This window comes from Rhinolophus ferrumequinum, chromosome 26, assembly GCF_004115265.2.
Source record: "Rhinolophus ferrumequinum isolate MPI-CBG mRhiFer1 chromosome 26, mRhiFer1_v1.p, whole genome shotgun sequence".
Classification (NCBI taxonomy): domain Eukaryota; kingdom Metazoa; phylum Chordata; class Mammalia; order Chiroptera; family Rhinolophidae; genus Rhinolophus; species Rhinolophus ferrumequinum.
The window spans coordinates 15,559,260-15,583,023 of record NC_046309.1 but is presented as its reverse complement, the minus strand read 5'-3'; the positions used below and the strand labels follow the sequence as shown (position 1 = coordinate 15,583,023).

Here is a 23,764-nt window from a genome sequence, read left to right as displayed (position 1 = left end):
CCTCCCATCAGCCCATGGCAGGTCACTGAATACACAATAGGATCAAAGGAACGGGAGAATGAATCCCAGAGGAGGAGGTCTTGTACGTGAATCTGTATTCTGAACTCCCTCTACCCAACTTTGATTCGTTTTGAACTACTAGCTCCAGTTTCCGGTCTGGGTTCTCCAAGCTCTGGGCATTCCATAAGGATAGCAATAGAAGTACTTGAACCACGCCCAGTACTTAAAAACACAACAACAAAACCTAGAAGACATTATATATGTACTCACAATAAAGTCTGAACAGGTTGACTATATAATGAAAAGCTTCTTTCCTTTTTGGGGGAGTGGGGGGTCTGGAATATGGAGGAAGATTATGCCACAGTAACTCATTGTGAAAACTGTATCTTCATACTAAAGCGAATTTCTGGCTGTGTGTGCTGCCTACAGGAAAGAGAAAGTATACTGGAAAGAATGTGGGTGTAGAGGTGAGGCCAATCAGAATTTAGTTTGTAACAATAAGACTTGGGCTATTTACTTATCCTCTCTGAACCCCAGTTTACTCATCTGTAAAATGGGGCTAAAGATGTCTAGTTTTCGGACTACTTGAGGATATTAGATAATGTGTGTGATGTTCTCATTAATACCTGGTACCTAAGAAATACTTAATGTGTTTTCTCTATACACGTGATTTATTTAGTACATAAACATTTTTCAAAGAATAAAGCTCTTGGAAAAAATGTATTGGATCATTGAGAGAAGAAGTTGAGAAGCACTAACATAACATAGTTCTCCATAGCAACACCAGTCTTCCCTTAAAAACTCCTGTCAAGTTCTGAGGGCGCTGACAAGGGAGGGCAACAAGGAGGCTGCAGATCCTTCGTGTTGATGAACGAGTCCTGCCTGGAGGGGACACTCAGTTCCCTAACCACACCTTCCCAACATGTCCTGAAGCCCACCTGCTACTCTGCTGGATTCCTATGTGATTGGGGCATGGCTCTGGGGACGAGCTTCAGGAAGTACCAGGTCTGCTCCTAGCTATCTGTTTATGAAGATGTGGGATTTTAGGTGCAAAGGCAAAGGAATGGAGTGTCTTGGGGAAAAGGGATAGAAGATGGATGAAGTTTGTGGAAGAGGTGACAGAAGTTAGAGGATCGTCATAGCTGAATTTTCACCCCTTAAAAATGAGGCAACGGAAGTTATAGCCTGAAGAGAAAGGTGCTGTCCCAAGTCTGCTTCTTCCATGGCAGCTCCACGTGGATTCTTCTAAGAAAATTAGACTTTCCCCTAAATCTCTTACCCTTTCTTCCCCCTTAGGCCCTGACTAGCACCCAGTTCATCCCTTTTTCTAGACACTCCCAAGACAGGGAGATTAATTGCCCCCTTTCCATTAACGGGTTCAGGTTTACAACGAACAGCTAGAAGCTACCTAGCACTTTCTAGAGCCCTTGTCCCAGGCCCCTGCTCAATTTCATTTCGGTGGAGCATCTTTAGAGAGATGATCTGCAGAATCCAGCCTTTAAGTTTGGTGTTTCTGTTGGACAGGAACATGAGTTTAGAATATTCTGTTTTAAGCTAAATTTATCCCTTATTATTTTAAAGGCTGTAATAAGTTGGTTTTTTTTTTTTTTAATGTTTTCAATCAGCATGTCTTTATTTATTGTCCGTAACACCCGGAGGCTGCTTGAAGAAGGATCTAATTTTCAAAGTCTAGTAAGTAAACAAAAGTTTCCCAACAGCATCTTCAGGCAAGCACCCAAAGACCTCATTTTTGCCACAGTGCTTGGTTCCCCCATAATTGTTAATTAGGACCGTGCTCAGCAAACCTTGTGTAATCACTTTAAAAATATGCCTCCAAACACAAAGTTACTTACGCATTTATTTTCTTCTTCTTCTTAATCACCATGCTTAGCGAAACACAAAAGCAAAAGCAAAACGGGTTTTGAGTGTGGTATTATCTGCATATTAAATCAAACAAGCTGTGTTGGGGGTTCCTGTGATATATAGTTGGGAGATAGTTATTCACTGTTCTCCCAAGAGTATGAAAATGTCCTGAGGGCACTGGTTAGCTGAGCAGAGGCTAGCATGCGTGCACGGCTTCAGCTCTATGGAAATTTCTAAGGCTTTACAATTAACGCTAGAATCCCAACAAATGCAATAGTCCCTGATATTGAGCGTGTTCTCTGATACCCTCTTTTATCTCAATCCTCTGAGACTCCCGAAATTTACCCTCGTCTTCTTCCTACTTGAAAGTCGGGAAATAGAGCTGTATTAATGAACAAGGGACTAATTATCATAACAAGGGACTTTAAAATTTCAATCGTTTGACCCAACAAAATGTACTGTGCTTGTCACAGTCCAAAATGGGTCGGCAGGGGTAGAAGTGTGTGGAATGTGGTGATTCCTATGCAGTAATCCAGGGACATTGGCTCTTGCCAATTTCAGCTCACCTTCCTCTAGGTTCTCAGAATCCTCTCCCTTCAGCCAGCATCCGGATGGAGAAAGAGCCTACCGAGCATTGCACAGGAGACTCCTTATGGACCAGACCTGCCATTGGCACCCATCACTTCCATCCACATTCTAGTGGCCAAAACTCAGTCACATGGCTCTGCCTAACTTCAAGGGAGGCTAGGAAATATAGTCTAGCTGTGTGCCCACTTCATAGCAGTTTCTGCCACAGGGGAGACAGGTAGCTTCTTGGGGCAGGCCTATAGTCCTGTTTTGGTGTATTATCAAAGGTGTGCAAAAAAAAAAAAAAATGTACAGCAGTCCTATTTTTTAGGTCACTTAATGCCTAGCTTTACCACTAATGTCTTGGTCCGTTTCTGGAAAAAGCCCATCTGTCAACATCACCATAACCTCGTCACCACCACACATCAGTCCACATTGCAAACTTACTTGTTTACATTTAAGACTTTCTGGGGTTCAGAAGACCTAGACCAAGGCCATGCAGAGACTGGAAGCTGCTCATGCATTTGCAAGTTGCCCTTTGCATCGTCAGATGGTTCCGCTGACAAAGTCTGGCAAGTAATCCACCAGAAGCCATAGGCAATAGCTAAACCAAACTTTGTCATGTGGGACCTAGGAGGAGAATCCATGTGTTTCAAACATTTAAAGAACTGTCTCAATACCTCTTCAAAAACCATGAAAGCATGTTTTTTGTCAATCAATGTATATTTCACGGTTGTCACGAAGCCGTAATTGGCTACCCTCTTGCTTCCTGCCTCTCTCGTGAACCAACTGACAGAGAGTATTGCACAGTGCCACATTTTCCAGACATCCATTTGCCCTCATTTACTCACAGGCTCCTATTCCCATTGCGATGTTAGCTTCCTCCAACGATGTTTGTTCATCTTCTATAAAGAGGATGATGACATCAACCGTCCAAGGTCATGAGGTTAAATGCGGTGACACGCTCTTTGTGCTGTTTTTCTAGCGATGGTGGTGAGTTTTCACTGCCCCCTCCACATTTTCCTCTTATCATCCAAGCTATGCATTTGTTATATGGCTCATGCAATTAAGGATGCAGTCTTCATTCATGGATTTATTCATTTCTTTACCCCTTCATTCATTCTGAGATATTTATTGAGTACCTACTATGTGCCCGACAGTGGGCTAGACGCTGGAGTCAGAGCAGAGAACAATACATATATGGTCCCTACTCTTCTGGAGTGTATAGGAGAGACATACACTACATAAATAACAACGAGGCAAAATATCAGTTATAATTGTCACATTTACCTGGGAAGCTTATTTTCTTGTTAACATGTTGGATAACCTTGAATCACCAATAGTTGTGTGTTTTTAAACTGAGATTTTCATTCCTCTGTAAAAACCAGCTTCTTTTCTTTAGGGGAATCATTCGTTCCTTCTTTCATGCACCGGTAATATTCATTAATTCATTAAATAGCGCTGTAAAAGTACTATTTACGAGGCACTATGCTAAGCTTTCCAAATAGAAAAATGAAAAGATAAGATTCCTACCTCAAGGGTCATAGCCCAGTTAAATAGACTGGCATGCAAAACCGCACAGTACATGATGATAATTGTCATAATGGAGAACCGTGAAAAGTGCAGTGAGGCATAAGAAAGAAGGACCTCAATCTGCCTCCGTAGGTCATGGAAGACCTCACAAAGGAGGGAGCACTTCAATTTGAAGAGTGAAGAAGGCTTTGCTAAGTAGACAAGTCAAGGAAGGGTATGTAAAGGCTGGTTGCTCATCAATGCTTTCTCATTCCATAGTATGACTTTTTTTTTTCTGGGAAGTGGCCCTACTAATTTCCAATTCCCTATACATCTAGGAAGGGCCAGGTGACCAGTTCTCATTAATGGGATGTGAGCAGAAGTGAAGTGCATCATTTCTGGCTGAGGTTAAGAAGTGAGTGTGCCTTTTCTTCCTTCGTTTTCCCAGCTGTTAGTTCTGGAAGTAAAGAACTAAAGCTTAGAGGATGCCAGAGCGGCAAAATAGAAGTACGCTGGGTTGAAGGCTGCTCCCCTCACTGAATTGTTACATGCGAAGAACTATCCTTCTCTTGTGTTTATCTACTGAGATATAGCTTGTTTGTCATAGCAGCAAGCTCTACCTTAATTAATACAAGGCAGGCCGAGCAAAGTGAACAGTACGTGCAAAGGCTTACCTACGTGAGTGTACAGCACAGAGTACATGCTTAATAAATATTTGATATTGCAGGAAGAAAGTATTATAGGGAGGACAAATAGTCCAGTATTGTCAGAGCCTACAATACATTATCGGTGGGCATGGGGAGGGTGGCTGGATAGATACGGCTGATCATGAAGAAACTTGAATGCATGCTGAAGAATATAGGTTTAATTTTGTGGAAGGAGGGAAGCCAATAAAGATTACTGGAAAGGTGAGAGGCACGATCTCTGGAATACCAGGATCTCTGAGAAACTCAACACCCAAGAGCCTGCTTTAATTTTCTTTAAAGGTAAAACGCTAATCCAAAGATGAAAGATAGGATTTCAGAACCGGAAAACGTCACTGTCTAGTCAAACCTCATTTAACAAACGAGGAAAGTGAGGCCCAGAGAAGCTAAGTATGTCTGCCAAGGTCACCCAGCTAAAATGCGGCAGAGCCGGGGACGAGAAGGCCAGTCTTTTGTCGCCAGCCCTTCAGCATCATTCTTTCCATGGCACCACAGTGCTTCGAAGCGGTGGAGACCAGCTGGTGTGCCTGTGTGCTCAGTTCCCTAATGAAGACATTGGGGATTAGGAGGCAGGGTCGTTTCCATGGAAGGCTGTCTTCTCCGTAATTCCTCATCTGGCTTGAACCACTCTTTTGGAATGGTTCCATCTTCCTGCATCACATTTCCCTGGAGGACGACTGGGAATGTGCTTGGAGACCTGTGGGAGGCCTTGCCCTTCCTGAGATTTTGTAGGGAAGATAAGAAGAAAGGAGCAGTGGTTTGAGCTCCTGGACATGCTGCCTGGTCCTTTGGTATCTGGTGAGGTGCTGGCTCTCTCCGTGGCTGGTTCATCCCTCCAGCTGATTGTGCTTCAGGGGTCAGATCAAAACATCTTCTTCAGCTTGTCTGTTTAAAGGGTCAGCCCCTATGGTTGGCATTTCAACATCATTTTCTAGTCATCATTTCACGACTTCTGGTTTTCATATTATTCATTACAATTATTATTTTTCTCCATGTGCTACCCAAGGCCATATGACAATATATTTGTTTTTGAATAGCAAGTGGGGGCAAAGGGACAAGTCTCAGGGAAGCATGACATGTGGTCTGACCTAAGGAGGACAGAATATTACTGAATTATTTTACAACTGGGGGAGCCAGAGCACAAGTTGGGGAGCAGGGGAGGTCATTTGTCTAAGAAATCAGGGGGAAATTTTCTTGATGTTTTTGGTCTAGAGTTTTATAATCTCCCTGTTCTTTGTCCTTTGGTTGTTTCACCTTTGCCTCCCTTGCGTGTTGCTCAATTCATAGCTTACGTGGTTAGGATGAAGTATTAACAAAATGAGATTGCTACCTCAATCCCTAAGCAGTGTGTTAGTGCTTGGGCTTTGAAGTCAGAGAGACATCGGCCACTCACTAGTTGTGAGACCTTGGGCAAGTTTCTTAACCTCTCTGAACACCAATTTCCTTTTATGCGAAATGGAAAAATACTGTCCACTACTGGGGGTTATTGTGGGGATTACATAAACTACCAAGTGTAAAGCTCCAATCCCCATCCTGGGATTCAGGTTAAGATGAGAAATGAGACAAAGAGTGATCAGATAAAGACCAAAACGTTACTTTGCCGCTCAAGGCTGTTTATGATGAGATATAACGGGACACGAAATACTAAATGAGTTTCAGAATTAAGTAGACTTACTCAGCCAATCCCAAGTAACATTTGACCAACCTTCATGCTGGCGTTGAGGGTTGGGGTAGGAAGGGGACCCTGCCCCCAGAGGAGCAGAGCCAGGTGATATCCTCACCGTAGGCAGGTACATACTTAAGAGGAAGAAAGGAGGAGCTACACTGAGCATGCCTCGGGTAGGCCTCACAATTCCCCAATCAGATTAAGCCCCTCCTCTAAGGAGGACCAACAAGAGGAGTGGAGAGCAGCCAGGAGTGTCAGAGCTCTCTGAGGAAGGAAAACCCAGAAACATTTCCCCCAGTATTTCCCTTCTCTTGCCCGCCCCCCACCCCCGCCCATCTGTGCCTGTTACTTCTCAGCCACTGTGCCCCTGAAGGACCCAGATGACCATGTGCCACTGTGGGCAGCCTCAGAGCACAAAAGGTTGGGAGAAAGGTGCGGGAAAGGGAGGTACGGAAAGATAGGGTTGAGTCATTCGTAGAGAAAGAGGGGTGGGCACCGGAATCCAGAAAGAAAAGCCTACCTTCCGAGTGTGGGGTGAGAGGAGTGAAGGGAGCATCAGTGTTTAGAGAACTGTTCTAGACATGAGGGCACTGCAGAAGCGTAATCGGAATTTCCAGGCGTGGGGGAGGAGCCAAAGGCCAGATCTCAAGAGGACACGTGGGCAATAGGATTCCAACAGCACTTGGATGTGACCGAGGACTCCCAGAACTGTGTCTCCTGGGGATGGTTCTCAATACTCCAGTGGGTTAGAGACCCTCGGCCCCAGTTTTTAATCTTTAAAATATAAGCATATTTTGTGAGTTTAAAAAAAATAATACATGCTCACTTTGGAAAATTCTGAAACACAAAAAGGTAGAGAGAAAAAAAACCCCAAACAACCTGTAATCTCAGCACAAAGAAAAAGTTAATGTTGGCTGCGACTGTATTTCTGTTGCCTTTCTTCTACGCGTATCATCACACACATACGATGATTGGGTCTATACTTGTTAAATTTGCACGCTAAAATGTTTACTTAATATTATAAGAGAACCATTCCCCCATGTTATTAAAAGTTCTCCAGTCATTAAACATCATTTAAAATGACATTTTCTTAGGTTGTAAGCACATCTGGATCAATCTCCACCAATTTATGAAAATCCCGAGGGTCTGGAGAGATCTGCCTCTAAGTATTTACCTTCCTGTGGGTAGGTGAACGGGGCTTCCTCAAAGGCCAGGGCTCTACGGAGCCTGTGCATGGAAACTACTGCATAGCACTTGATCTTCTGGAGAGTTCTCACGTGTCTAACAATTGATGACATGAGTGATCAAAAGATATCACCCTGAAAAATGCAATAATTCAAAGCATAGGCCTTTCTCAGACATGACGTCATTGTTACTTATTCAAAAGAACCACTGTATTAGTTTGCTACAGGCACCATAACAAAATACCACAGGCTGGGTGGCCTAAATAACAGACATTTATTTTTTCACAGGGTTGTAAGCTAGCCCATGTTTTAACTGGGTTGTCTTTTTAGCACCGAGTTGTAATAGGTTTTTATATATTCTGGATATAAATTTCTTGTCAAATATACCATTGGCAAAGGTTGTCTCTAATTATGGGGGTTGTCTGTTTACTTTCTTGATGGTGTTCTGTGAAGTACAAAGGTTTTTAATTTTGAAGTACAGTGTATCTATATTTTTCCCTTTTGTTACTTCTGCTTTTAGTGACATATCTAAGAAACCATTGCCAATTCCAAGGTCATAAAGGTTTACTCCTATGTATTCTACTAGGAGTAACTTTACATTTAGGCCTATGATCTATTTTGAGTTCATTTGTTTGTGTGGTGTGAGGTATAGTCCAACTTACTCTTTTGCATGTGGATATCCAGTTAACCCAGCACCATTTATTGAGAAAACTAGACTTTCCCTATTGAATTGTCTTGGCACCTCTGTCAAAAATCAATTGACCATAAATGTGAGGGTTTATTTCAGGACACTCAATTCAATTCCATTGATCTAAACATGTATCCTTATGCCTTATGCCTTGATTATTGTCGTTTTTGAAATCAGGAAATGTTCATCTTCTAACTTTGTTTTTTCTCTTCAATATTGAAGAGAAATTATTGAATTTCTCTTCAATAATGTTTTGGCTATTCTGGGTTACATATGAATTGTAGGATGAGCCTGTCAACTTCTGGAAAGAAAGAAAAAAAGAGAGAGAGAAAGGGAAGGAGAGAAGGAGGGAGGGGGAGAGAGAGAGAAGAAGGAGAAGGAGAAGGAGAAGGAGAAGGAGAAGGAGAAGGAGAAGGAGAAGAAGAAAGAAAAAAGAAAGAAAGGGAGGAAGAAAGAAAAGTTGGGATCTGGATAGGGATTGCATTGATTTCATTTTCAGATTGCTCATTGCTAGTGTATAGAGATACAATTTATTTTTGTATATTGATCTTATGTCCTGCCATATTTCTGAGTTTGTTTTAGCTTATATTCTTACTCATGATGCTTTACTGTTTACTCTGTTCAAGGCATTGTGTTAGATACTATAAAAAAATACTATAAAAGATACTATAAAAAAATAGATGAACAAGATAATGGTCCCTGTCCTGAATAAACTGACAGCCTAATTCAAGAAATAAGACATAAATCTAGTGAGTAAATAATAGCCCATCACAGCAATGTAAAGGGAAGTACAGAATTGACAAATGAACATTACGGATAATTAGAGCTGTAGCAAAGTTCAGGGGATGGAGAGAGAATTCAAAGTTGGAGAGGTCAGGAAAAAATAGAGTAGAAAGGACTTGAAAGTTCACTCTGTTCCTCCCTTCTTCCTTCTTCCTTTCTTTCCTCCTTTAGTTTTTTCTTGCTTCTTTTTCTCCCATCTCGCTCCCATCCTAACCTCTTTGAAAACATTAATGAAACATAACCATAGTTAGTTATCACCATTTCTCAGACCTGGCTGATCACCAGCATTTCTTGACAAGCCTATTAAAAATATAGATTCCAGGGTTTCACCTCAGAACAATTGCATCATATTCTCAGAGGCTGAGGCATGGACGACTGCCTTAAATTTTTTATCAGGTAATTCTGATTTTCAGCCAGGTTTGGGAATCTCTGGGTATGATTATAATAATGGTATCCAAATGGGCACCAATCCCAAGCTTCATTCCATTGCATGCTATCAAGGATCCTGACAAATCCAGGAGGTCACAAGCACACCTGAGTAAGAGAGTGTACGTGAATCTGTGTAACAACTCCTCCATGGATGAAAAACATTTCAAAGTGCATACATTACTAAGAGGGCTCAGTAGGGACATCTGCATTTCTGGGGATGGCTTATCCCCCTAAACAAACTTTTATTTTCAGCACTTGAGAATCCTAAAAATCTCAAAAGATCCTTCTGCTATGGAAGACGCTCAGAGTCACTGTTGGGACATGCAACATCCACTGTCCAGATTTCATAAATGATAACAGCGTGCCATATTTCCTTAAGATTTAAAATAAATAAATAAAACATTTTAGTTAACAGTTGTAGGTCCTTCCATCCCCTCTACCAGAGATACCCAATCTCTTAAAGATGGTGGGAATCCTTCTCCCATGTTTTTATATTTTTACTACACAACATATACGTTTTGGCTGTTTAAACATGTATATAAGTAGCATACATATTTTTCTGAAATTTGTGTTTTTTTCAGTATCATGTTCTTGAAATTTATCCATGTGGTCCTTGCAGAGCTAGTCCCTTCTTTATAAAATAGATATACTAGATAGCACTGCAATATAGTCCCATTATACAAATGCTCTAGAATATATTCTGTGCATAGATATTTATGCTCGTTTCTTGCTATTTCAAATCATGATGTAATGAATGTACATATAGACACCTCATTAGGCACACGTGTGAGAGTTCTTCTAGACTGTATCTAGAATAGAAATTTCTAGGGAATAGAATATGCACATTCTCAACTTTATTCCATTGCTCTCTAGGTTACTCTCCATAGTAGCTGACCCAATTTTCACTCTCATCAACGGTATATGAGAATTTCTCTTTCTTGCAATCTAACCAACACTGTCAAGTTTAACCACCATGCCAGGACCCTACTTTCAGATTCTGTTAGGGTCACTCTGGCATGTGGTCTGAAACAGGCCCCAGGTGATGTGAACCACGAATATCCCTGAGAGCCTCTGCCCCGTGGATGTACGTATCCACAATCTAATACATGGATGTGTGAATTGGCACAGTGAGAATGCTCTGTCACTTCGTTGGTGGCATGTGTTGGCTGCATTCAGATCCTTGACGACAGGGTAGAGAAGTATCATTGTCCAACATACCTTGCAGATGTATTTTGAATCAAACGGAGGTATGTGACGGACCAGTCCACTGGGTGGCACTTATGTGAAGCCCCCCCTTTGCCGGCTAGGCCGATGGGTACTTGGGGGTCACGTTCTCAAAGCTGTCTTGCCTCTCACGAGGTGTACGATGGAGCGTCAGTTGTCAGGGCTTGCTTCTATGCCATCGCTTCGGGCAGGGCGCATGGAAGCAGTGTCTGCCAGCCCGCTGGGTGGTGTCACTGTATGCAGCATTTGTGGCTTTTTCAAAGCCCTGAGGAATCTGAGAAGCAAGTGAGGGAATGATGCATGAAAACAAAAGGCAGTGGAAAGAGTGACCAGCCAGCAGGCTCCAGCAGGCTAGAACTCTCTGTCCTTGTTATTACTGCTTGGTGAAAATGCCGCCGGCTTCCTGGCAAGGGCTGCAAGGTAGAGGCTTCTTGAGAAAACAAGGACAAGTGATGTGGATTTTGAGGCTGGAATCTGGTTTCCCAGCTTCCCCATTTTCCAGTGGAAGGTACAGGGTGAGGATGGGGAACCCTCGGCCCCCCTGGTAGGTTTAGGCCAGTCTTTCCCTCTCTCCTGGCTGCTTTCCCAAGGGTTTACTCCTCCCACTTATAACCAGCTCGGCTCTGGTCTCAGAGGCCTAGAAGGGCTGAATGGGGGGAGAAGCTGGGCGGTGCCCGGGACAGAGCTGTTCCCCAAGGAGTGATCTGAAGGTCAGCGTAGGGGAGGGAAAAGGGCTTCAGCCATTATTCCCATTCAAGGGAGCTTTGCCACAAAGAAGTGCCTCCTGGTTTGGGGCAATGAGACTAAAGGGTGCTCTCAGTCCTTGCCTGCTTTCCTCTGAGCTATTTATGTCCAGGTACCACACGCTTCCATAGGATAGCCCACTTCAGTTTTCAGAAGTGAGGTTGAAACTCAGGAAAGGTAAGTGTGTTTATTACGTCTTCACTGCATGGTTCTTCAGACTCAGGTTTACTGCCCTTGTTAGAGGTCAGCCTCTACTTTTCCTCCAGATAATCTCCTTTCTTTGATGCAAATCTAGATGCAAAGTAGGGAAGCGGTCAGCATTCTCCTCTCTCACTATCCACCAGCTATGAGGATAATGAATAAAAATAGGGCTGGATACAACAGGGCTGAGCTGAGGGTGTGGTTTGCTTGGCAACAGCTCAGGAAAAGTTATTTCTCTTGGTTCCCAACGCTCTTGACTTCGCCTCTGCCTGATGAAGTCCTAAAAAAACTCAGCTTAAATGTGACCTTTTTTTGGTGAAACTCCCATCCATAGAGTTAATCATTCCCTTTTTTCTGGTCCCATAGCATTTTGTGCTTATAAAAAGCATTCATCATATTGTGTGACAATTACTTGGGATCATGGCTTATTTTGTGTGTGTGTGTGTGTGTGTGTTTCCGGCATTTATGGACTATACTTTAACATAATCGTCCTTTGGTAAATATTTATTGGATGAATCAAAGTTCCTGAGAGAGCACCAATATTCAGTTCTTAGATTTTCTTATTAATCCCCTGCCTTTTCCTACCGGTGAACTGCAGGCAGTTTCAATTCCACATGAAATGGAGGCCATGGCAAAACTAAATGTAATTTTTTCCTAAGGTACTGCTCCAGCAGGAGTGGGTGTTTCAGATATATCATTTTGTTACAGGTACAGAAATTGTTTCTGGTAAACACTGCCATTATGATCTCTGAAAGGCATGTCTGTGGAAATTGCTATTTTCCATTTACAGATGGACAGATGGAAGCTTGCTTTCTCATTTACCAATTACAGAATATCCACTCTGTTCCAAGTACGGTGCGAGGATTTTCATGGGCTACAAAGATGTACAAGGCAGGGTTCTCGTTCTCAAAAGGAATGCTATAATCTGGTTAGGATGAACAGGTATTTGTATGCAAAAGTCACTGTAACTTGGGAACATTTAAGTCGAATCCAAAGGAAGGGTCCAAAAAGAAGCACCAAAGGGAGGCAAAAAAATTTCCAGCCAAGGTGACTGCGGACACATCACCCCGGTCAGCATGGCATTCGAGATGAATACAGTTTGTGCTGATAATTCTCCATTTGGCCCCTGTGTTAGTTTCCGGTGACAGCCTTAACAAATTACCACAAACTGGGTGGCTTAAAACAACAGAATTTTTGCTTTCTCACAGCTTTGGAGTCCAGAAGTTCAAAATCAAGGTTTTGGCAGGGCTACGCTCCCTCTGAAGGCTCTAGGGGAGAGTCTGTTCCTCGCCTCTTCCAGTTTCCGATGGCTCCAGGCTTTCCTTGGCTTGTGGCCACTTCACTCTAATTTCTGATTATGCGGTCATATTGCCTCCCCTTCTTAGTTTTCAAAACTCCTCCTCCCTCTCTTTTATTAGGGTACAAGTGAGTGCACTCAGGGCCCACCAAAATAAACTAGGATAAGCTCTTCTACTCGGGATTCTGAACTTGATCACATCTTTTGCCATATAAGCTAATATTCTCAGGTTCCAGGTATTAGGGCATGGACACATTTTTTTTGGGAGGGGCCCCTAGTCAGCCCATGACAGCCCCTTATCCTTCTCTGCCCTGCTCTGTGACCCATGAAGCTGTTACCCACGGATGACATCACCTGGGTTCTGTCTACTGCCCTCTGGCTTACTGTGGGGTTTGGCCAGTAGGAGGCATCAGAAAGTATCAGAGGAGGAAAAGGGGTTGATATATTTCTTCTTCTTTCCTCCCTGCTTTTTAGCACCATGGTTCTGGCAGCAGCTATGCCCCTTCATGGTCCCTCGCTCTTTGTAGACTCCCATCACACTATTTCCTTCCCTCGTCTCTTCAGCCCTGAGCTTCCATTCTTGCTAGTCTGTGGGTGCCTCAATATTGCTCCTACCTTCCCTAACCATACCTACCACCTTGTTGTGAATAGCCTCTTAATCCAGTTCCTTTCAAAACCCCAGGTGAGTGTGCCTTTCGTTTCCTGCTATGAAACTGACTGATACAGAGACTGGGGGGCAAAAATTTGATCTCCAGGACAGAGAGACTCAGGTTCCCTCGATCTCTGTTTACGGAATGCCTAGTGGGGCCTGGAAGGTGACGTAGCACACGATACAGCCACGGCGGCTGGGTTATCTTGTGGCTTCTTTGGCAGCGATTATCTGTTGCTCTGTACTCTAATCATCTGCTATCATTGTGACTCTGTGTCTGCTGCCCTTGCTACTAAGTACTTTCCAGTCTTTTCTCTATCTCACAGCTTCTATTGCTTCATGGTTTCTGAGGCCACATGATCACATTCTTCCTTCCCTCTATGTATCTTTTAGTTTCTCCCTAAAAGATACACAGAGGGAAGAAGAACGTTAATGGGCGACTCCCTCCCTGTATTTCATATTCAACTCCCCCACAGGACCTGACTGGTTTGGCTGCTCCCCATCCAGTGCAGGCGGTGAGGCAGAGATTCCTTGATAAGCCATCACGTCAGCAAAGGATTTTTGCCCTAGGTTAGGCGCCTACTTGTTTGGAACGGCAGGATAAAGTGATACATAATTTGGTGTCCCTGGGAGGTGGTTATGGATGTGGCAGCGATTCTGGTACTTCCCGGGGGGAGGGGGGGGTGTTACCAAAACCCATACGTACTTCTGTTTTCCAATTCAATAGCCGAGGTCTGGTGGTCTTAGAAAAGTGCAATCTATGTTTGGGAAAAGCAAGCAGCTCAGAATAGTGGGTGGTGTAATTCAAATAGAGAAACTCTATAGTTGGTATTAAAGCTGGAAATGGAGGTCACGAGCGTTTGCGGACGGCCTTGAGTGAAGATTAGTTTTAGCAGGAACTTGACACATTATTCTATGGGCAGTGACAAGTTAACTGAAGGTTTTTGGACATGGCAGAGCAAGATAAAATCAGCTACTGATCTGATCTGATGGCAATGGTATTCCGGTTGGATCAGAAGTAGGTGAAGGTGGAAACAGAAAGACAAATTAGGAAGGTGTTCTAATAGTCCAAGTGAGGGATCCAGACCAGGGCAGGATTAGAAAGGAAGGGCAAAGCTAGTTGTGAGATACTCAGGACATGAGTGGATTTAGAATTGATGGTAGTTTTGAGCTACCAGTTCAGAAATTTTTTACCACCCAGGATCCTTTCAATTATTTTTATTTTCTTTCAAATAAACTGCATCTTTTTGGAGGAATGAATGAATTCTATCAAATATACCAATAAAACTGACAATATTATTATGTCTTGGAAGCTTAGTTTTGAGCCAAGAGAATTTAGGAAGTGGTGGATCCATTGAGAGAAATGGTGTCTGGATATCTTAGCCTGTATTTTCTAGAAAAATAGAACTCAAACGAAGAATTCACGCTAATGTTTTATTTAGGAGATGAAATCCTAGGGCAGTAAAAGGGAAGAAAGACAGAGAAAGACGGAAAGCAACGCAAGGTGATGCTTGGGTACTCTGCAGAGACATAGGTATGCCAGCGTGTCCGTGCAGAGTATCTCTAGACACTCTACATGGTTCAAACAAGCTCAGGTCAATTCTGAGGGGGAGACAGGGAAAGGAATCCATCCTTATGATTCCCTCCCATCTCCTATTTCTCCCTGATCAAAATTTACCACACCAGGAATTACTTTCCTCATATGTTGCCATTGTTTGTCTCTCAGCAAGCTGCAGGCAATGTTCTATGGTATGGTCTTTAATCCTGGTTGGGGAGTAGGCAGAGAAGCCAGAAATTCACAACATGTAGCTATTGAGACAGATTGTTTAGTGGCAGTCAAGGGGGAGGGCCAGGCTGGGCAAGTGTCAGGTGAGGTAGCAGGACTACATGGACCCAAACAAAGCAAGGCAGCTGCAGTAGTGGCTGAGACAGAATAAGGAACTGAGGATTTTTAAAAATTTATTTAAGTTGTCATACAATCTTAGATTGGTTGTATTTGTTTCAGGTATACAATTTAGTGATTCGACATTTTTATACCTTACAAGGTATAAAAGGTACCCCTTACAAGGTACCCCACTAAATCTAGTAATCATGTGTCAGTGTGCAAACTTATCACAAAATTATTGACTAGGTTCCTCTTCTCCTTCTCACCTTTCACCTAACCCCTTTCCTTCTGGTAATGATCCCTTGGGTCTATGTTACGAGTCCATTTTCCTTTTGCTTGCTTGTTTTGTTTTATTTTTAGATTTCCACGTGTAAGTGAAACCATACAGTATTTGTCTTTCTCTGCTGGACTTACAAAGGTTTGACAATTAAGTTCGCAAACTCATCCTAGAAAAAGTGCTACATACCTCATTGCTGAATATCACAATGGTCACCTTCGAAGTACTCCCCTTGGGAAGCTATGCACCGATGCCAGCACCTAGTCCACCCTTCAAAGCAATTTTGGAACTCTTTTTCTGGAATGGCCATCAGAGCTGTCGTCGTATTACCCTTGATGTCCTGAATGTCATCAAAATGTCTTCCTTTCAATATTTTCTTTATCTTCGAGTAAAGAAAGAAGTCACTGGGGGCCAGATCAGGTGAGTAGGGAGGCTGTTCCAATACAGTTATTTGTGTACTGGCTAAAAACTCCCTCACAGACAGTGCCGTGTGAGCTGGTGCATTGTTGTGATGCAAGAGCTATGAATTGTTGGCGAAAAGTTCAGGTCGTTTTCATCTAACTTTTTCACGCAGCCTTTTCAGCGCTTCCAAAGAGTAAACTCGGTTACTCTTAAGTGTTTGTCCAGTTGGTACAAATTCATAATGAATAATCCCTCTAATATCAAAAAAGTATAGAAACATTGTTGCAACAAGGTAGCAAACTTAATTGTCAGACCTCGTATATATGCACCACATCTTTTTTATCCATTCACTATTGATAGATATCTAGGTTGCTTCCGTATCTTGGCTATTACTACTGTGTTTCCCTGAAAATAAGACCTAGCCAGACAATCAGGCTCTAATGCGTCTTTTGGAGCAAAAATTAATATAAGACGCAGTCTTATTTTACTATAAGACAGGGTTAATATAATATAATATAATATAATATAATATAATATAATATAATATAATATAATACCAGGTCTTGTATTGATTTTTTTCTCCAAAAGACTCATTAGAGCTGATTGTCCGACTAGGTCTTATTTTTGGGGAAACACGGTAGTAATGTTGCAATGAATGTAAGGGTGCGTACATCTTTTCGAATTAGTGTTTTTGTTTTCTTTGGATAAATATCCAGAAGTGGAATTGCCGGGTCGCATGGTGTATATATTTTTAGTTTTTTGAGGACTCTCCATACTGGACCTGAGGATTTGAGAGATGATGACAGAATCTGATGAGGCACGTAATATGTGTCTGATAAACTCAACAGTACAAGAAAGGTTAAGACTGAAACTTGCAGTTATGTCCAACAGGCAGTTGGAAATTCAGAACTAGAGCCGCCTCCAGAACGTCAGTGTTTTGAAGGTTACAGAAGGAATAACCACAGAGAATTATATTCCGAGGCAGCATAGAATATATGAGTAGGAACATGGGCTTCGGAGACAGGTAGAGCTGCACTTAAGTCACAGCAGCACATGATCTTGGGCAATTTACTTAATCGCTTTAAGCCTCGGTTTACTATGTAGCTCATGCTTGCAAAGCATTTGGCTGATGCTAGGCATACAGTAGATGCTAAATAAATTGTGGCAATTATTATGATCATCAATATCATCCTTGGATGACTGTGTAATCTTCCCAGAGCTTTCTCTTCTCCAGGCTGACTCTGCCTGTGCTTTTCCTAAGTGCTCCTTGAGCAGGGTGGGTGGCGTGAGCCAGGGTCCTTGAGATCCTCTTCAAGGCAGTTGTCTCTGGGTCACTTGGCACTTGAGGTTGTGCAGCCCCTGTGAAGGTTGGTGGCCCACCTCAGGGTGCTGACACATTAAGACCCAAGAAGGCAGCAACACTAACTCATCACCTTCGGTATGTAGATGGGACATATCTTCAACAGTCCACTTGCTCCTATACCTTTTTTTCCCCTTCAAAGTAGGAAAACTAAGCTCTTTGGAAAAAACTTTGCCTTGGTGCCCCCAAGAAAGTACAGCCAAGTACATACCGTGTGTCCCCGAAAATAAGACCTAACCAGAAAATAAGCCTTAGCATGATTTTTCAGGATGACATCCCCTGAAAATACTCCCTAACGCATTTTTTGGAGCAAAAATGAATATAAGACCCGGTCTTATTTTCGGGGAATCCAATAAGTGTTGCTATATCCACACAATAAAGCGGTTCTTGTATGACTTTAAAAACTGAAGAGATTACCCTTACACGAATGGTATTTGATGGGAAATCATCTCTAAATTATACATATGCAATCTTCTTTGTTCCCATACATTGAGATCCTTTTGACTTTATCTAAGTATATTAAATGCTAAAAGTAGTACACACTGAAAGCACACACGTGTTTTGGAAATTTCTGGAATCGCAAAAACAAACACACATCACTCTTCTGTTCAAAACCCACATCACTCAGAATAAAACAAACCCAAATCCTTCCCAGTGGCCTTTAACAACCTATGGGATCTGGTCCCCAGTCATCAGACCTCATCTCTTACTACAAAGAGGCAAGACACCAACCTGGGTGCTTCAAAGCACCCAAAGCCTTTAGAGATAGATTACCTGAGCTGCAGTCCCAGCTCCAGAACTGGATGGCTACATGATTTGGGGGGCAGTTATTTCACCTTGCTGTGCTTCAGTTTTCTCATCTGGAAAAGAGAAGAACAGTATTCACTTCACATAGTGGATTAGATACTATTGTTTAAGCGCTTAGACTGGTGCTACTAGTGAGGCTATTTCAGTGTTTGTTAGATAAATGAAACCCTTCCCATCAGTCGCTGCACTCCAGCCTCACTGGCCTCCTTGCTGTGCCTCCCGCAGGCCAAGCACCCTCCTGCCCAAGGGCCTTGGTATTTCTTGTTCTCCCACATGGCCACACAACCCATTTCTTCACCTCCTTCAAGTTCTTGCTCCAATGTCACCTTTGAAACGATGACAACCCTATTTAAAATTGCAGGCTCCTCCTCAGCACCCCTGCTTCATTTCTTTTTCTCATTAGCACCTACCTACTTCCAATATTCCCAATAATTTGCAAATGTATTTGTTTTTCTCCTGTCTCCCCCTAACTAGAAGGCAAACAAGGGCAGGAATGTTGGTTTTATTCTTTGATGTATCCCAAATGCCTAGAACACTGCATGGGTCATAGAAGGTGTTCCCTACTATCTGTGGAATGAACGAAGGCACTGTTTTCTCAGGTGAACAAGTTGAGCCTATTTTGAAGACTGATTTGTAAATGAGCTTCCTCCTGTGTACGTAAAGTGCAAAAGAGCTCCCTGAAAGTTGTTCTCTTAAGTTGAACAGATACGATCTCCTTCCCACACTATGGTTTAAGAAATTGATTACCAAACTGGTTTTTCTTTTTTTCAAAGATATTTAAAGATAAACTTTAGCTGAAACTTAGGTCAAGCTATCTTTACTTCCTAATTAGCATGTTCTGAATTAAGGAGCTTGATCAACTCCTGATTAATTGCTGGTGGACTTTATGGCACTGTCATTTATCCAACATGACCTAGAGGTCACGGCCTGTTATCGGGATAGAAAGAAGAGAATAAACACCTACTTTAGGTTAGGTGAGCTGCTGTGCTCAAACCTGTGAAGCAAATATCATCATGGCCATAGTACAGATAAACAAACCAAAGCCTACAGAGGCTCCAGGTCACATACCTAATAGGAGATAGAGTCAAGATTCAAACCATCAGTTTGCAAAATCTATGCTCTTTCCAGTATCTCACTTTAAGCCTCAGATTTCTCATTTGTAATATATAGTAACGTTACGTGGACATAGTTATTAGGGTAATCAAAACAACGTATGTCCAGCAGAATGCTCAATAAATGACAGCTCTTTTTTTTTTTTAATTTATGGCCATACTTTAGGAATGACGGTGATACTTTTTCCATGGGGACAATCACATAGCCTCCGTAGGGAGAAAAATGTGATCTGGACAGCAGAAGTCGGTCCCGTGGGATAGATTAGTGAGAGTGGTCACATTTTTGAAAGAAGAATTTTAAATTTAGTAAAAGTTTAAATACTTATTATGCTTTTCTTCTTTTAAGAGTTGACTTTACGGGCTCTCACTAGCCAAACATGAGACCATTTGATCACCAAAATTTTGTGTGTATGCTTGTATGAAAATGATGATAAAAGAGAAAGGCACACAAAGTGATTTAAAAAAAGGGGGAAGAGAAAAAAGACGAAACAGGAAAAAAAAAGAGAAACAGGAAAACAAAACCTTCTTTTTTACAGAAGAATGACAGCTAATACATATTGAAGAAATGATGAGGCCTAAGAAAAATATCGTTTTGCAACCCCCAATGTAATAACTGATTCAATCAAGGATTACCAATGGATGATAAAACCTCTCGGTGAAGGGTTGATAGGTGTTACGGGTTGAATTGTTTCCCAAGAAAAGGTATGTTGAAGTCATAACCCCGAGGACCCTTGAATGTGATCTTATGCAGAAATAGGGTCAGAATCGATATAATTAGTTAAAATGATCGTCATATTCCAGAAGGATGAGACCCTAATCCCATATAACTGGTGTCCTTATAAGAAGATGGATGGTTAGGTGAAGAACAGAGACACAGGGAGAATGCCATGTGAAGATGGAAGCTGAACGGAAGTGCTACAGCGGCAAGCCAAGGACTGGCTGGGGCTCCCAGACGCTGCAAGTGGCAGGGAAGGATTCTCCCCTATGGTTTCAGAGGGAGCCCTGCTAAACACACATTGTTTACATACTTCCAGCCTCCAGAACTGTGAGACAATACATGTCTGTTGTTTTAAGTCACCCAATTTGTGGGTATTTTGTGACAGCAGCCCTAGGAAACTAATACAGTGGTGAACAGGATAGACACAGTCTCACCCCACAGATAAGAAAGAAAGAGCTTTCCCAAAGAGAGCTTTGCAGGTTACCACTTAATCAAGTTATCAAACTTAACATCACTAATAGTGGGACAACCTGACATTATGTACCGCTTGACATGACGCAACAAGAGGTACACAATATCACTGTGATAGACTGATGGCAACAGGCCTAGATTCTTTCCCGCCCTCGTCCACATCCCTTGCAATGTGACTGCAACAACTCCAGTTGAGGTAGAGTTCATTTCTCTACCACTTGAGTCTAGGCTGGCTTTTTACCTTCTTTGGCCAACATAATGCCGTGGAAGTGACAGAGTGCCAATTTTAAGCCTAGACTTTAAAAGACCTTGCATGCTTCTGCTCTCTTTCAGACCTCTGTTGCTTCCATGAGAACAGTCAGAGCTAGCCTGCTAAGTGTGCTAGATGAATGGAGCTGAGCCCAGTCATCCTAGACCACCCAGCCCCTACTCAATCTTCCAAATGACTGCAGATCCATAAATGAGTCTGGCCCAAATCAGCTGAGCCCAACCCAGATCAGCAGCCAATGGTTGTTAATATTATGCCACCTACTGCGTTTTGGAGCACATTGTTACGCAGCAATAGCTAACTGTTACAGTGACCTATGTAATATTCTTGCCAAATATGTTTAAATGGAAACTAATCATGAGAAAACAATCAGAAAAACCTCGAGTGTGGGATATTCTGCATTACAACTGGCCTGGACACTACAAGTCAATGTCATGAAAACACAACAACAAAGTGAGGAGACTGCTCTAGATAGACTAGAACAAAATTTTTCGATGTCAGCACTAACTGACATTTTGAACCAGATAATTCTTTGTTGTAGGGGCTTGTCGTGTGTATTGTGGGATATTTAGCAGACATCTGGGTCCCCATCTACTAGATGACAATAGCACCTCTAATTGTGACAATCAAAAGTATCTCCAGACATTGCTAAATATCTACTTCGGGGCACTGGACTGGAGAGACAGAATCAAATGCAATGTATGGACCTTCTTAAGGTCTTGCATCCAACAAAAGAATATGGTGACAAAAAACATTTGGGACAAATAGAGAAATTTGAATGTGGAATTAAACAAATTGAATTGCTAATTTTCCTAGGTCTGAAATGGTATTGAAGTTATGTAGGTGAATGTTTTATTCTTAGGAGATGCATGCTGAATTATTTTGAGTGAACTGTCATAAAGTACTCAACCTACTTCCAAATGCTTCAATGGATTAAAGTGTACATTTATAGGAAGAGAGAAAGCAAAGGTGACAAAATGTTAACAATTGGTGAATCTAGGTGATTAGTATAGGAGCATTCATTGCATTATTCTTTCAACCTTTTGGGTTTGAAAGTTTACAAAATAAAAAGTTGGGGGTTAACTTTTTAAAAATTAATCTCGTCTCCAACGCCTGACGCCTTAGTAATTTAATGTGATGCAAAGAGCAGGCTTGTTCTAAACAAATCTAGGTGCTTACTCTGTGTTGCCGGGACAATGAGCTAGCTCAAACCAGGTATGGGGGGTTGGGGCTGAGGAAAAGGTCTGCTCCCAGGCTGAGGAACTACGGAAGCTCAGCTACCATGGGACCACTGGCTTCCCTTCTCTTGTGTAACATCCCACAGAAAAAAAGTCTAGGTGCTGGGCAGCTTGTGTGTGTTTCCCAGACAACTCTGGTAAACAGCTGGCACCAAAATCCAGGCTGCCTGGTGCCAAGACAGTTTGACTTTTCCATTCACTGATAAGGCTACTCTCACACTAATTCTATACAAGGAGATCAAAAGCAGGGCAAAGTTCCCTTTCCTGGAACACAAACCATTCTGTGAGGCCAGCAGGTCAGCCTGGGACAAAAAGAGGTTGGGGTCTCCATCCCCTTCCTTCTCTCAATGACCTTGACGTAAGTTTCCTCTTTCCACAGTAAAACCTAGTATGTTAACCTATATCATATGACGCAGTGGAATTCAAATCAAGCCCTGGTACATTAAAGTGGCAACTGTAAAGAGACCCATCTTGTAAGAGAACTAATATTTAAAACATAGAAAAAACTCAGAAACCAAAAAGGAAAATATTGATCAATGCTTTAGTGTAAAACATTTAAAACTTTTATGTGATAAAAATAAATATGGCAACAACAAGGAAACATTGTAAGAGCAAAAGACAAATGGCACAGAAGAAAAAATTGTTTACAGCCCAAGAGAAAAGGTGCTTATTTCTTTATTTTATAAAGAGATCTTAGTTTTATGAGGGAAAAAATATGAATAGAAAAGTAGGCAAAGAATATGAACAAATATTTCATCAAGAAAATAAGAATGGCAAAAACTACTTGAAAAAAAAACACATCACTTTATTGATGCTCAGAAAAGTGCAAATCATAATATGTGGTATCATTTTTACCCATTGGGTTAATGAAAAGTTGAAAGTTTGATAAAACTCAGTTTTGGTAGGGTTATCAATAAGCTTACACTGTTGATGGAAAGGTGGATGGGAACTGTTTACTAAGGGTTACAATTTGGGACTATCTAAGCCAACCTTCAATGTACATATATTTTAACCGAGCCATCTCATTGAAAGGAATTTATCCTATAGATAGAGTCATACAAGTTCCCAATGACATATGCATAAGGATATTCATGGAAACATTGTGTATAATAACAAAAAACAGATATGATTTCAATGTTCCTCAGTGGAGCAATGGTTAAATAAATTATGGCACATCCAATGATGAAAAGATCTTACAAGATCTGTATCTGCTGACATGGAATTTTTTTTGATACATTATTAGATGAATAAAGCAAAGTATAGGTGTTTAGGAAAAACTCGCTCTTCCTCCTGTGTCTCTCTCCTTCCCTCTCACACGACCACCACACTCACAACGCTTCTGACACCAGATGTGTGGGAATTTTTCCCACACCAAGAAATTCTCTGTGACATCAGTTGGGTGTCTTACAATTTAATTAAACTCTGACACTATCTACCTGGAGATCCACAGGTTAAGGGCTCAGTCCCACAAGACTGCTCCCCAATTCAGATGCCAATCTCAAATAGTAGGTCCCCGAGTTACCCACAAATTCTGACTTGGCTACAAATCGGCGGTTCCCATGATTTCATCCCCCTTGGATTTGATTATTTGTGAGAACAGCTCACAGAACTCAGGGAAACACTTATATTTACCAGTTTATGATATAATAAAGGATAATGTAAAGGATACAGATGAACAGCCAGATGAAGAGATAATTGGGCGGGGTCTCGGAGGG

General features: G+C 41.9%; 1 protein-coding gene and 1 long non-coding RNA gene across 5 annotated transcripts in view; one reads left to right on the top strand and one right to left on the bottom strand.

Annotated features, from left to right (window-relative positions):
• MKLN1 (muskelin 1) overlaps positions 1 to 23,764 on the top strand; it is a 261,571-nt gene that overhangs the window by 87,211 nt on the left and 150,596 nt on the right. The window lies entirely within an intron of this gene.
• Positions 1 to 23,764, bottom strand: part of LOC117018314 (uncharacterized) — a 78,589-nt gene that overhangs the window by 41,186 nt on the left and 13,639 nt on the right. For 2 of the 4 annotated variants that reach the window (XR_004422209.1, XR_004422211.1), the window contains exons 2-4: positions 18,210 to 18,295; positions 10,615 to 10,894; positions 7,487 to 7,631 (exon numbers count right to left, since the gene is read on the bottom strand). This is a non-coding gene — a long non-coding RNA (uncharacterized LOC117018314). The remainder of the gene's footprint in view (positions 1 to 7,486; positions 7,632 to 10,614; positions 10,895 to 18,209; positions 18,296 to 23,764) is intronic. The other 2 variants (XR_004422210.1, XR_004422212.1) reach the window with 2 other exon arrangements.